Below are 13,339 nucleotides of genomic sequence, written 5' to 3' on the forward strand. Positions count from 1 at the left end.
AAGGCACTTCTTTGCCGTTTACTATACTCACAGATCATAAAAACCTTCTTTATCTTCAAACGGCCAAACGACTGAACTCCAGACAAGCACGTTGGTCTCTGTTCTTCTCACGTTTTCATTACAATCTGTCTTATATTCCCGGTTCTAAGAACATCAAGGCTGACGCCCTTTCCAGACAATTTCAAGACACTTCAACTCCTGAAACTGGTACCATACTTCAACCTCATAAAGTCTTAGCCCAGTTATCAACCTCGTGGTTACATGACTTACAAGCTGCTCAAAAGGATCTTCCTTTGTCTTGCAAACCTCCTGATGGCCTACTCTTTGTTCCTAAACGTCTTCGTTCCAAGATTCTATATTGGGCTCATGACAGTCCTCTCTCTGGACATCCTGGCATCAGTAACACCGCTCGAAAGCTCAAGCAACATGTCTGGTGGCCTACTCTGTCTCAAGATGTTACAGATTATGTCTCAGTATGTACACAGTGTGCCAGCAATAAGACTCCTCGTCAACTTCCCTCCGGTTTGCTTCAACCGTTACCCATTCCTCATCAGCCTTGGACCCATTTATCCATGGATTTTATTACCGATCTTCCTCTTTCAGCTGGAAACAACACTATCTGGGTGGTTGTTGACAGGTTCACTAAGACAGCTCACTTCATTCCTTTACCTGGTTTACCATCTGCCAAAAGACTTTCCGAACTTTTTCTCTTACACATTGTGAGATTACATGGCTTCCCTCTGAACATTGTTTCGGATAGAGGAGTACAGTTTGTTTCTCGGTTTTGGAGATCACTCTGCAGACACTTTGGAACAACTATCTCTTTGTCTACGTCACATCATCCGGAGTCTAATGGCCAAACCGAAAGGGTTAACCAGTGCCTTGAAACTTATTTGAGGCATTATGTGGATCATCATCATTCTAATTGGACTGGTTACCTTCCACTAGCAGAATTGGCTCATAACACACGTTACAACTCCTCTCTTCGGACCTCTCCTTTTCATGCAGCCTATGGATTTCAACCCAGAACGTTTCCTCTACACACCTCTTCCACTGAAAATCCTGCTTCTGATCTATCCGCCAGGAGGTTAACTCGTCATTGGAAGAAAATACACCTTCTTCTTTCCAAGGCTTCTGAACGTTATAAGTTCTATTCTGATCTTCGGCGACGGAGGGCTCCCAAATATCGGCCTGGCGATAAGGTTTGGGTTTCTTCACGTCATCTTCGCCTCAAACAGCCTTCCACCAAATTGGGGCCACGATATGTGGGTCCTTTCCGAATACTGGGTCAAGTATGTCCTACTGCTTACCGAATTGCTCTGCCCAAGACCCTCAAAGCCCATCCGGTATTTCACGTATCTCTTTTGAAACCTGTATTATCTAATAGGTATTCTAAACCTCTGCTCAAACCTCCACCTCTTTTGGTTCAAGGCCTACCTGAATTTGAGGTCAGTCACATCCTGGATTCCAAACTTCGTGGGAAGAAACTGTATTATCTCGTTCATTGGAAAGGTTATCCTGTTACTGAACGATCTTGGGAACCTGCCCGGCAGGTGCATGCCCCTGCCTTAATTAAGGCCTTTCACAAGTTCCACCCTACTAGGCCTGGTCCTGTCCCCCGGAGGGGTCCTTGAGGGGGGGGTGATGTCATGAATTACCGTTCATCGCCGTGTCGCCGCGGCTCCCGGATCTCTTCTGGGGTTCTACGTCACGTTGCTAGGCAACGTGACGCATTCTCTGACAACCCCTATGACGTGGCGGCCTCTCTCTGCCTTTAAAATCTCGGCGGGAGATTTTCTCGGTGCCCGTTTGTTTTATCTCTCTCTCTTCTGCCGGTTCCTGTCTGAGTGAGTACAATTTTGAAACCTGACCCTATCCTCCTCAACTTTGTTTTACCAATGCCTCTTGCTTCCAAATCTTTATTGCCTGCTAACCTGCCTAAAAGGACATTATCATTTGTTTGCTGACACCTGCTTAAAGGGACATAATCTTTGTTTGCTTTAATCCTGCTAATAAGGACCTTATCATTTGTTTGCTGACAATCTTGCTTAAAAGGACATTATCATTTGTTTGCGGACACCTACTTAAAGGGACATTATCTTTGTTTGCTTTAACCCTGCTAATAAGGACCTTATCATTTGTTTGCTTACAATCTTGCTTAAAAGGACATTATCATTTGTTTGCTGACACCTGCTTAAAGGGACATTATCTTTGTTTGCTTTAATCCTGCCAATAAGGACATTATCATTTCTTTGCTGACAATCCTGCTTAAAAGGACATTAACATTTGTTTGCGGACACCTGCTTAAAGGGACTTTATTTTTTGTTTGCTTTATTTCTGCTAAAAGGACATTATTATTTTTGTTTGCTATAAACCTGCTTAAAGGGACATTCTTAGTTTGTTGCAAACCTGCAAGAAAGAAGCTTATTCATTTATCCACTATCAACCTGCTTAAAGGGACATAAGCTTTGTTTGTTTCTATTTTCCTGAGAAAGGAACGCTATCTCCTGTAAAATAATTCTATCCTCAAGAAGATATTTTGAATTAATATTCTTTTGGGAAGTTCTGATACCCTGCTTATTTTGTTTCCTGAGTGGGTCACGTCCTGGATATTTCTCAGTGTGCTAGCGTGTGTTTTAATATCCACGCTAGCAGTTGGGTTAAATCCTGAACTGACCAAATACGGCTGACAGAAATTATCAAAAATCAAAACCCAAACTGTAAATAGTCCACTTATATGAAGAAGCATGACCTGTACCCTACTGCAATAAGTCTATAATAGGCCATTCCTATATAAATATATATATATATGTATACTAAGCTAGGTTAATGCTATTCTTATTGGGGGGAGAAATTATTGAAAGTGTGAAAAGATATATATTAAGTTCGGGCTTTAATCCTATTGGCTAATCCTCAGTCAGTATTTCGTATTGTAAGCTTATTTAACGATTAGTTAGCTACTGAGAGCAAGCATATATAAGTAATAACTGAACCTTACAGGGAGGTGCACATTAGACTAGCCAGCTACATTCATACACACTTTATCTAACATATAGTATGATACCATAACCCCTAGAATCTAACTTCAATGTGAACTCTTGAACATCATCAAACAATAAATCAACAGGCCATTAGATAGTGAGTAAGCTATGAATTGCTAATAACAAAGTGGACATTATTATGGGCTTAAGGCACCACGGGCTGTAGAGGATCATGGCAAGTAATAGTATAGTACAGTTGTGGTTAACTTCAACAAGCTCAGCCATATAAGAAAAAGCAATATCAGACAAAACTGTCGTCATCAGTATGTTGATTAGAAAGTTAGTGGACCTAATGCAAGGCTCTATATGAAGATATATTGTCCCAGAAATCATGCACCTGTAAGTCCAGCAAAGTACAGCAGAGTAATACCTCGCTAACATCAGGTTTTATATAGAACATGAGGCGATTTAGCCAATTCTCCTTCTGATGCAGGCTGTAAAAAGAGCAATGACAGGTAGGAGCGCTGAATAACATAGCATGGTCAGTACGGATCTCTGTGTTTCCTTAGGCATCCGTAAGAGCAGTAGCTTACCCCGCAACCAAACACAGTCCTGATATTTTATTGTACCATCGGACCGAAGAACTCCTGCAGCAACATACCTTGTCAAAAACATCCCAATTGCCAAAGTTCTACCTGCGACTGCTGAGGCAATGATCAGAGCGTTCCTGCCGCCCACCTGAGTCGACATGTCAGCCGTTTCCCTCGACTCTGCAGGATGTCCGTCAGCGTAGTCACTGGAGATCGGGCTCCCCGAGGGGACTAGCGCTTTCTGTGGGGGCCGGGTAATATCCCATAAGGTACTGGGTTGGCGATTGTCTGAGCAAGAATGGCAACCATGGCGCCATCTTCAATTTCAATACTGGAGGGGGGAAAAAACAGCCGACAGACTAGGCGGATATTGTAGCTTCATAGCGTAGGGTCTGTTTGCCTCTCTAGTAATACACCCGTCTATAGAGAGTGCTTCTCGTAGCTTGAGGGAGTAGAGATCCAGCTTTGTCTCTAGTTGCCGCAACAGGAGAACCACGGTCGCCATCTTGATAGAGGCTCGACTCCAATATGGTTTAAGATATCTCTTACACAGTGATCCTTGTGGGCTAAAATGTCAAATAATGTTAACGTATCCAGACATAGTAATTCTTGTCAACTAGTATACTGCCACACATCAGCCATATTATTGGTCATCACTCCTTTCTGTAATGTGCCGTATCGCGTGGCTGATCTCCGACAAGAGTGCAAGATCCCCTTTAAACTTCTTTAAACTTCTGAACTTCAAGCCCTTCCTCGGCTCAATGACAGTCATTACTCCATCTGAGAAATTAAACTACAGGAGTTAGGTGACAGTTTGCAGGGTTGACAACTGTTGTAAAGTGTATAAGGCCAGGAGCTTCATCTAAACACGTCTTGCTCCAGGGATGGCTAGCTCCGCCAAATTATGATTTTTTGTGAACCCTGTTGTAATGAATGCCTAACCTTCACATATTCAAATGCAACGAACATCCCCTTAGAACATTCGAACAGGGGCTTTATAGTACTGTCTTAATTTCTTGAAGAATATAACAAGCCCAGCGAGCTTCAAATAATCAGGACCTGAGTACAGTGCTAAATGGATCATCATGATAGTGCTATGTTCAGGGGTATAACTACAGGGGTCTTAAGGGTTGCAGCTAACATGGGAACCAAACTTCTGGTGGCCTGTTTGCAGGAATAGGCAGGAAAAACTTATACAGACAGTGCCAGAAACATTAAGGCTGATTATGTAAAGGTCTCTGGGTTGGTGAGATTATTTCAGAAGCTCACCAGAACTTCTATTTCCCTGGTGGAATTATATTAAGCCCCTTTTTACCCTGAAAACAGTGTCTCACAATGGGGCGTTTACTGTATTTTTATATGAGGTGTCAAAGTATCTGTGAGTGTTATTAAATAATATGTATATATAGATATATATTTATTATTTATACATGATAAGAACAAGAATTCATTTTATTTGTGAAACTGTTTGTGAGGCAGGCCCCTCTGTTCTGAAACACAGATGTGTAGAACAAAAGAAGATCTCTCTTCTATGTAATACAAAAATTATCAGGTAATGACCTCATGTGGAAATATGCAGACATGATGTCTGAGATGGGACTTTGAGGCTTAAGTGTATGCGGAGAAGAACCTATTATTACAGAAGAAAATTACTGTTAAATTGTGCCATGCTGAGTTCTTTAGATACACAAAGAATCTGAACTTTAGTTCAGATTCTTTGTGTATATGTATTGATCTGAAACTTTTTGTATTGGATAGATGTCTGCTGTATTGAAGGGCTGCATTGGTGAATTTGAAATGTGTTATAGAGTCTCAGAATAATAACAAGAACAGGAGGGCAAATGGCAGGCACTCCAATAACCAAATAGGCGCAACTATGTTCAGTAAAAAATTCAAAACTTTAATGAAGAAATATATAAAAAATGTATATAAAATACACAATCAAGCTGGACACAAAGACAGGGGGTGAAAAAGACAGGCCTGATGCGTTTCGTGCCCTCTAGTGGCGCTTATTCATAGGCTGCAGCACCTAGTGTTTGGTGCCTTTTTAAAGGGAAGGAAAACCATTAGGGAAAGTACTTGCTCCCAGCTTGGTTACTGATACTGCGAGTGTCCCCTCAGGAGACTGGCTATCAAAAAAGGGGCTATTTAAATGTGGTAGCAGGGATTGTTTAACTTGCCCTAATCTCATTAGGGGTACACATTTTTCTTCAAGTGTAGACAATAAACAATATGTCATAGATTTCTATGCTAACTGTAAAACCAGATTTGTCATCTACCTTTTGACTTGTAATATCTGTAAAAGTCAATATGTAGGTAAAACCTCACGTGAAGTCAGAACCAGTTTTGGGGAACATGTCAGAGACGTTAAAAACTATTCTAAGGACTCAGCAGTTGCTAGTCACTTCAATGGTTTGCATTTTACCCATAAGGCTGACATTTCAGTTCAAATCATTGATATCGCCAAAGTTCCAATTAGTGGTGGTAATAGGCAAAAAATCTTAGATAAGAAAGAAATATTTTGGATATTAAAGCTTAATACATGCCAACCTCATGGAATGAATAAAGCATGCGATATTAACTACTTCACGGATAACTGATATGGCACTATGTGCTTATGAGACTATTATTAGATTTTCCTTCTCTAATTATTTCAGTCTTTTCTGAGACTAGTCTGTGTTCTAATATAGTGATATCCCTATAGTGTACAATTCAAGTTGGTCTATACATTAGAGAGGACTAGGATATTCATTTGATACTATTAACCTAACTTTTATAATTGGTATACATTAATTTATCATTATCATGTCTAGGTATCTCATTATTCCTCACACTGGCTTAGGTATGTCAGAATCTGTATTTATATTTTTTGTAAGTAATCCCAATGTAAATTTGTTGTTGTTTTTAACATGTTTTTGTTTTTAATTGTGATTTGCACATAAAGGGTTAATGGTTTTCCTTCCCTTTAAAAAGGCACCACACACTAGGTGCTGCAGCCTATGAATAAGCACCACTAGGGGGCGCGAAACGCGTCAGGCCTGTCTTTTTTACCCCCTGTCTTTGTGTCCAGCTTGATTGTGTATTTTATATACATTTTTTATATATTTCTTCATTAAAGTTTTGAATTTTTTACTGAACATAGTTGCGCCTATTTGGTTATTGGAGTGCCTGCCATTTGCCCTCCTGTTCTTGTCTATATCAGCGATTTGAGTTGATCGCCGGCTACGGCACTCTGCCAGTCACTTCCATTGGAGCATTTTACTTTCCATTGCCGGTTCCGGTTCCGGACGCCGCTACACCGCGCTTACCTTCTGTGCACGCTAGTAGCTCTCAGAATAATAACATCTGTCTCTTTTTATTTTTCAGACATGTAATAACAAGATGTCTTATGAATATTGGTTATAAACAAAATCTTAGAAACATGAAATATACTGTATTCACATTAAGATACAATATAATGCCAGGATGTTGAATGCAATGATTTTGTGATGAGCCAAATAATTTACAGTATAATTGCTTACTAGTATGATTCTGGAAGTATATTCATGTTTGGTCTCTATAAATACATGCTAAGTTATATGGGATGGGGTATATATGCTGACCAGATAAGTTTATTAATACAAGAAATTAAAGTATATTTAATAAACATTTTAAAGGTTAGATACAAGACTGCAGCAGTATTGATAGCAAGACTGCATTTCTGGTTGTCTGCTGCCACCTATAGTTCAAAAATGGTATTACAACCAAAAAGTATTTAGAATCAGGGAGGCGTCTCCCAAATAACCAAGAGATGTTCAGCTCGAAGGGCCTATCACAGACAAGCTTCTGTGGTGCGCATCCCATATTCACTAATGCTTAGAATAAAAAGGTGTGGGGTGTATCATGTGATATAACCTCATGCAAGTGGAAGGAAAGGGGTCTTGGCTGCTGAATGTTGACTGACAAACTGTTGCCTTGGAATCCAGTCTCTATAAAGCAAATCTGAACCAAACTTCCTTATCCATATTGCAAAAATACCTCTCTTACATTATAAGGTGAGCTTCAATTTTATCTGGTAACATATAAAAGGTTATTTCATACTTTTATATTTAAATCAAAGATATTCTAAAGCTTTAGTTAGATTGTAGTAAGTATACTGGTATTAAATATTACTGTTTAGAAATAATTTTGTATTTTAATATCATAAATTAATTACAGGTATTGCTATATATATATATATATATATATATATATATATATATATATATATATATATATTAGAATTTGCCTTATTGTAGCTACATAAGAGATAATTTCAGGTCAGACATATTGGCATATAAATTGGCTATTTGCATTAATAATATATACAATTCCTGGTGTTTTTAATTGAAGTTATATAGAATCATTTGTGGGCTAACTAACTTAATTATACTTGTCTGAAAGTTATCTTAATTATATTGAAATCCAGTAAGAATTTTGTGAAGTATCTTGGTATATTGTTTATTTAAACACTGTGAAGTTAGCGGCCCATATTCTGGTATTTTATTGTGGTATTTTAATGTGATTCATTGTGAGTAAGGTTAATTTTAAAGGTATTTTTTTATGATATTTGTAAGAATATTATAAAAGCATATCTGTATGGTTGATTCATAATCTAGTTTCTATAAATATAATTCAATGTGTTTATAATTTTTAACTAATCTAAAGAATTTAGGAATAATTATTAATTTCAATTGTTTCATAAATGCATTTTAATTGAGGGTTTGTTTTAAAGAATAATAAAAAATAAATTGTATTATAACCCTGCTATATGCTGACATATTATTTGGAGGTGCTGCAGAAGATTATTATATTTATCATATTGATATAACATATTTTGTAGTAAATAGAAATTATTATCTCGGAAAAAAAAATTATTAATTTTTTTTAAAAAAATTTAAGATTATTTTTTTTTCTCATTGGTAAAAATTGTATTAGCGTTTTAATTTAACCAAATACTAAGCCAAAATAATAATGTCTGTTACTAGAAGTGAATCAAATGAATCTATACATAGTATTGAAATATTTTCCACAAAATTGCCCGTTAGGCAGAAATGCTTAAAACAGAACCCATTACTCACCTTAAAAATAGTTTAAGTATTAAGGGAGAATTTGGCACTTACATTAAGATGCTTAAGACTAAGGCGAAAAATATTGCAAATATATGGTGTGGCGAAAGCGAAATATTTCAAGGGCTTAAAATTTGGCCAACCTCAAAAGAAGAGGATACGAGATGAAATAATTTTTAAAACTTGGGGTCTGCTCCTCTATGTGAACAATGAAATGTACAATAAGATTGAAGTACAAAGCTCACAATTGGAGCAACTGGGGAGTGAAAATGATTCCTTAAGTTTAGATGAGGAAGAGGCAGAACAAGTCCAGAATAAAATTGATGAGGTTGCACAAAACATGGCTACCTTACATAAATATAACCAGAGTTTAATAGCTAAAATAGAAGATTTGCATAAAAAACTCGCACAAAGCCAAAGAGAGTTAAGTGGTTTAAAAAGGCTGTATTGTCATAATGAGAACCCCTTTATTAGCAATTAGGATAATGCAGATAATTTTAAATCCCTTAAAGAGGGATGATGAGAAATGAACTGCAGAATATTAGGGAAGAATTTAAACAAAGGACCCCTATTGGGTCAGAAATACACTTCCCAAATAGACAGTCACCTCAGGTTATAAATTCAGGGAACTGCTATACTGATGATGAGGGGGAAAGCTCTAGTAGTGAGTCAGAGGGTGGAGCCAGCTACCCAAATAGCCCACGTAGTACTAATGTACGTAGGGGGTCTACCCATAGTGAATATAAGGCACTCCAGCCCCAAAAATAAGGTCCCAAGGATAGCCCAAGATATGTCTAATAAGGTATATGACAACCCTAAAATAATTACGTTCTTAAAGGATGCAGTACCTAAATTTTCCAAAAACGAAACCACTGCTATAATTGACCACTTAGAGAACTATGAAAATGCTTTATCCATTAATGAATGTTACTAGTAAGCAGTGAAAAATTGAATTGATGCCCTGAGTATTTGAGGGTAAACATTACAAATTCTTTGCTTCACTCAAGGATATGAATATTCATTCCTGGAGGGAAACAAAAAATCACTGCAAAAAAGAATTCGGGAATAATCGCACCAAAACCACAGTGAAAATAGCTGTATACAGTTTAAAATTATGCGTGAATAAAAGTCCTATATAATTCCTTTCTGTACTAAAAAGTGCATACAGTATGGCACATCAAGCTTAATTTGGCTAGAGATTTTGATGAGCACTTCTCATTGGACTGGCTGTTCAAAGAGAGTACAAAGTTATACTTTATTCAGCAGTCCGATGAACAGGGGGTTAAACGGGAACCAAGGCCCAGCCCCAAAATTGTGGTCGAAACTAGGGTGTCACCAAGCCCCCTCAATTTGGAGTCTAACAAGAAAACTTATGCGGAAGTAGCCCGAGAAAACAGGCCTTTCCCACAAAGTTTTAACTCCACCCCTCCCCCATCACGGGCCAAGGTGCAGAGAGAATATACTCAAAATTGGGGGCATACCCAAACAAATAGTTATCCCCAAAGAGATGAAAAACCACAAGGTTATCGGTATCCCCATAAAATAAATACCAAAAGTGGCGAAAATACTCTCAGGGTAACCAGACACCCCAAGCAAATAGTGCTCCCCAAGACATTAACGCTGAAGAAATTGAACCCCAAAGACAACCATGTCAAAATAGGAACAATAGCTATGATTCTGAGGGATCCCAAGGATCCAGGAATCAATACCCTGGGATATCAAAAAATTGGTCCATGGGTAAAAGTAGCTTGTCAATTCAAGTGGGCCAACTAAGTACGCAAATAAGTCAATTATGTACACCATTTACTAATATGAGTCAAGCTTTGACGGCTCAGCACCCAGATAATCCTTTTTTGGGGTATAGCCAGTGGCCAGCAGTGGGGCACAGGCACAGTCATAAATACTGAGGTATCACCTGAGAGACAGGGGAGAGATATACCAAATAAAATGATACATTTTAATAATGGTACTAATCACATTCTCTCCCTACAGCCCAGAAATGGATGTTTTAGCTGTGATGACAAGCAACCTCAGCCGGGAAGTTCTAACAAACCTCTTTCTTTACAATTTTCAACTAACCTTATTCCCACAGATGCAGTACACAGGAACCCTGTCAGCCCTATTATAGAGGAAGAGACTGGTGAGAATAAAAATTCTCCTGCATCAGGTAACATGGCGAATCTAGGTAACTTGTGGCGAAGCCCACAGATGTTTAATCATGCCAATTTTATGTATGAAATGGTAGAAACTGCATTGAGATATTATGTATTAGCTGAGCTCCTGGATTCAGTCTCCAACCCTATCATGGAATTAATTGATACTGGATCTCAGGCAACTATTTTGTTCCACAGGTACTACACACAGCTAAATGAGCTGACACCCCACAAACCTAAGATAAAATAATTTTATGGTTCACTAATAAGTGTTGGGGGTGACTCTCTCAAAGTCTACGGTACGGCATGGTTAAAACTAAGGCTGGGGAACAGGGTAATAAGACACCCTGTCATTATAGTGGATCTGCCAACTGATCGTTTGATAATTGGTAGTGATCTCCTGAAGCAATTAAGCACCATAACTGATTGCATAAATAATGTAATTTGGTCACAAGTAAAAAGGCCTATTAATTATGAGTGGTCCGGTATATCTTGCACCCGACATAACTGTCACATGGTGGAAGAGAAGACAGATGGTGTGGAGATTCATTTCAGGAATTAATCTATACCTGAAATCACTATCATACAAATAGATGATCAGACTCCTTTAAGTGGCTCTGATGGTAATACTTTTAAAATTTCACCTTGAAAGATAGCAAATATTTCCTTAGACGGCGATGTATTAACCATATACCTCCACAAGGGGAACCCTAAATCCCCTAAAGGGGGAGATCATTCGCAATTCCTCACAGAAATTACGAAAGTTGAGGATGATCTATTTATCCCTATGCAGGTGCATGACCTTGGTAAAACCAAGTACTGTTTGCTGAATTGAACATAAAACAGGAAGCTAGCTACATAAGTGAAGGTTTATTAGCGCAGATCGCTGAACCTAAGGTGATTAAATATCTTTTTCCCCAAGACCACTGTGTCCATGGCCTGGATGACAAGTCTGAAAGCTATAATGTCACAGCTAAATGTTTATTATCTATCTCTATAGGTAATAAATCAGCAAAGCACCTGTTTTTAGTTTTAAATACTCCCCATAATCAAATATACATTGGCAATGATCTCTTACATATATATGCCATACAAATAGATTTGATTAACCTTTGCCTCTGGAGCAGGTTAAAGGAGGACCCTGAAGTATTTCAGGATGAAAATACAGCCCTGAAATCAAACCAGCAATTGCCATACGCTGTGAATATGCAGGTGTCTAACAATGTTGTAATCCCTGCTGGGGCTGATAAATTCCTCTTATCTTTACAGGTAAAAAGAGGTCAGAAATTAAAAACTTCTGAAACACCAATATGCCTCTCTCATGGGGGCCCATTTATCAAGCTCCGAAAGGAGCTTGTGTTCCTGTGTTTCTGGCGAGTCTTCAGACTTGCCATAAACAGCAGTTATGAAGCAGCGGTCTAAAGACCGCTGCTCCATAACCCTGTCCTCCTGCTCTGATGAGGCATACAGGAATCACCGAAAATCAAGTCGATCGAGTATGATCAGGTTGATTGACACCTCCCTGCTGGTGGCCCATTGGCCGCGAGTCTGCAGGGGGCGGCGTTGCACCAGCAGCTCTTGTGAGTTGCTGGTGCAATGCTGAATATGGAGAGCGCATTGCTCTCCACATTCAGCGAGGTCTTGCGGACCAGATCCACACTGTCGGATCAGGTCCACAAGACCTTTGATAAATAGGCCCCATAGAGTGCAAAATCTGGGTATAACAATGACCCATACCCCTATGGTAAATATTGGAACTATTCTGATACATGTTATTGTACATAACATGACCCCACAGGATATCACCTTGTCCAAGGGAATTACCATAGGATATGCGCTGGAATCAAGTTATTATACTTTTGGATTCCAGAATAATGTAATTGGGCTAATACCTGAAGGATACTTAACTGAAGAACAATTAATAGAACAAACCTTTGCATCTATGCCAGAGGGACTATTTACAATTCAGTCTATTTATCCCTTGAGCTCAGAGGAAGGCATCTGTAAAATTGAAGAAGCCTCTCTAGTATTTGCTCAGCTGATCAAAGAGCAAGAATACCCCAATACCCAGAGTCATGGGGGCAATGTAAATTCTAATCAAGGGGATCTCACCTCTAATTTGGAAAAAGCCTATGAGATAGAACAGCCTGAAATCTTTCCTGGAATTCAGCAAATAGCCGAAGAGCAAATCGCCTTAGCTAATGGGTGTTCCAGTGATGATGAACGCCAACAGCTACGATAATTACTGATGGAGTACAACAATATTTTTGCTAGGGATTCTTATGACTGTGGGACTACAGACTTGCAAATTGCAAGAATCCAAACAGATCCCAAAGCACCACCTGTCTTTGTTAAACAAAACAGACTTCTTTTAGCCTTATATGATTCTCTTGCAGAAATCATAAGGAACCTGGAAGAAAGAGGTATTATCACACAGGTGCACAACTCTATAACAATCCTATTCTAGGTGTTCTTAAGCCTAATGGAAAATGGCATTTGTGTTCTGACTTAAGACAGCTAAACAAACG

Source organism: Bombina bombina, chromosome 4 (genome assembly GCF_027579735.1).
Source record: "Bombina bombina isolate aBomBom1 chromosome 4, aBomBom1.pri, whole genome shotgun sequence".
NCBI classification, from domain to species: Eukaryota; Metazoa; Chordata; class Amphibia; order Anura; family Bombinatoridae; genus Bombina; species Bombina bombina.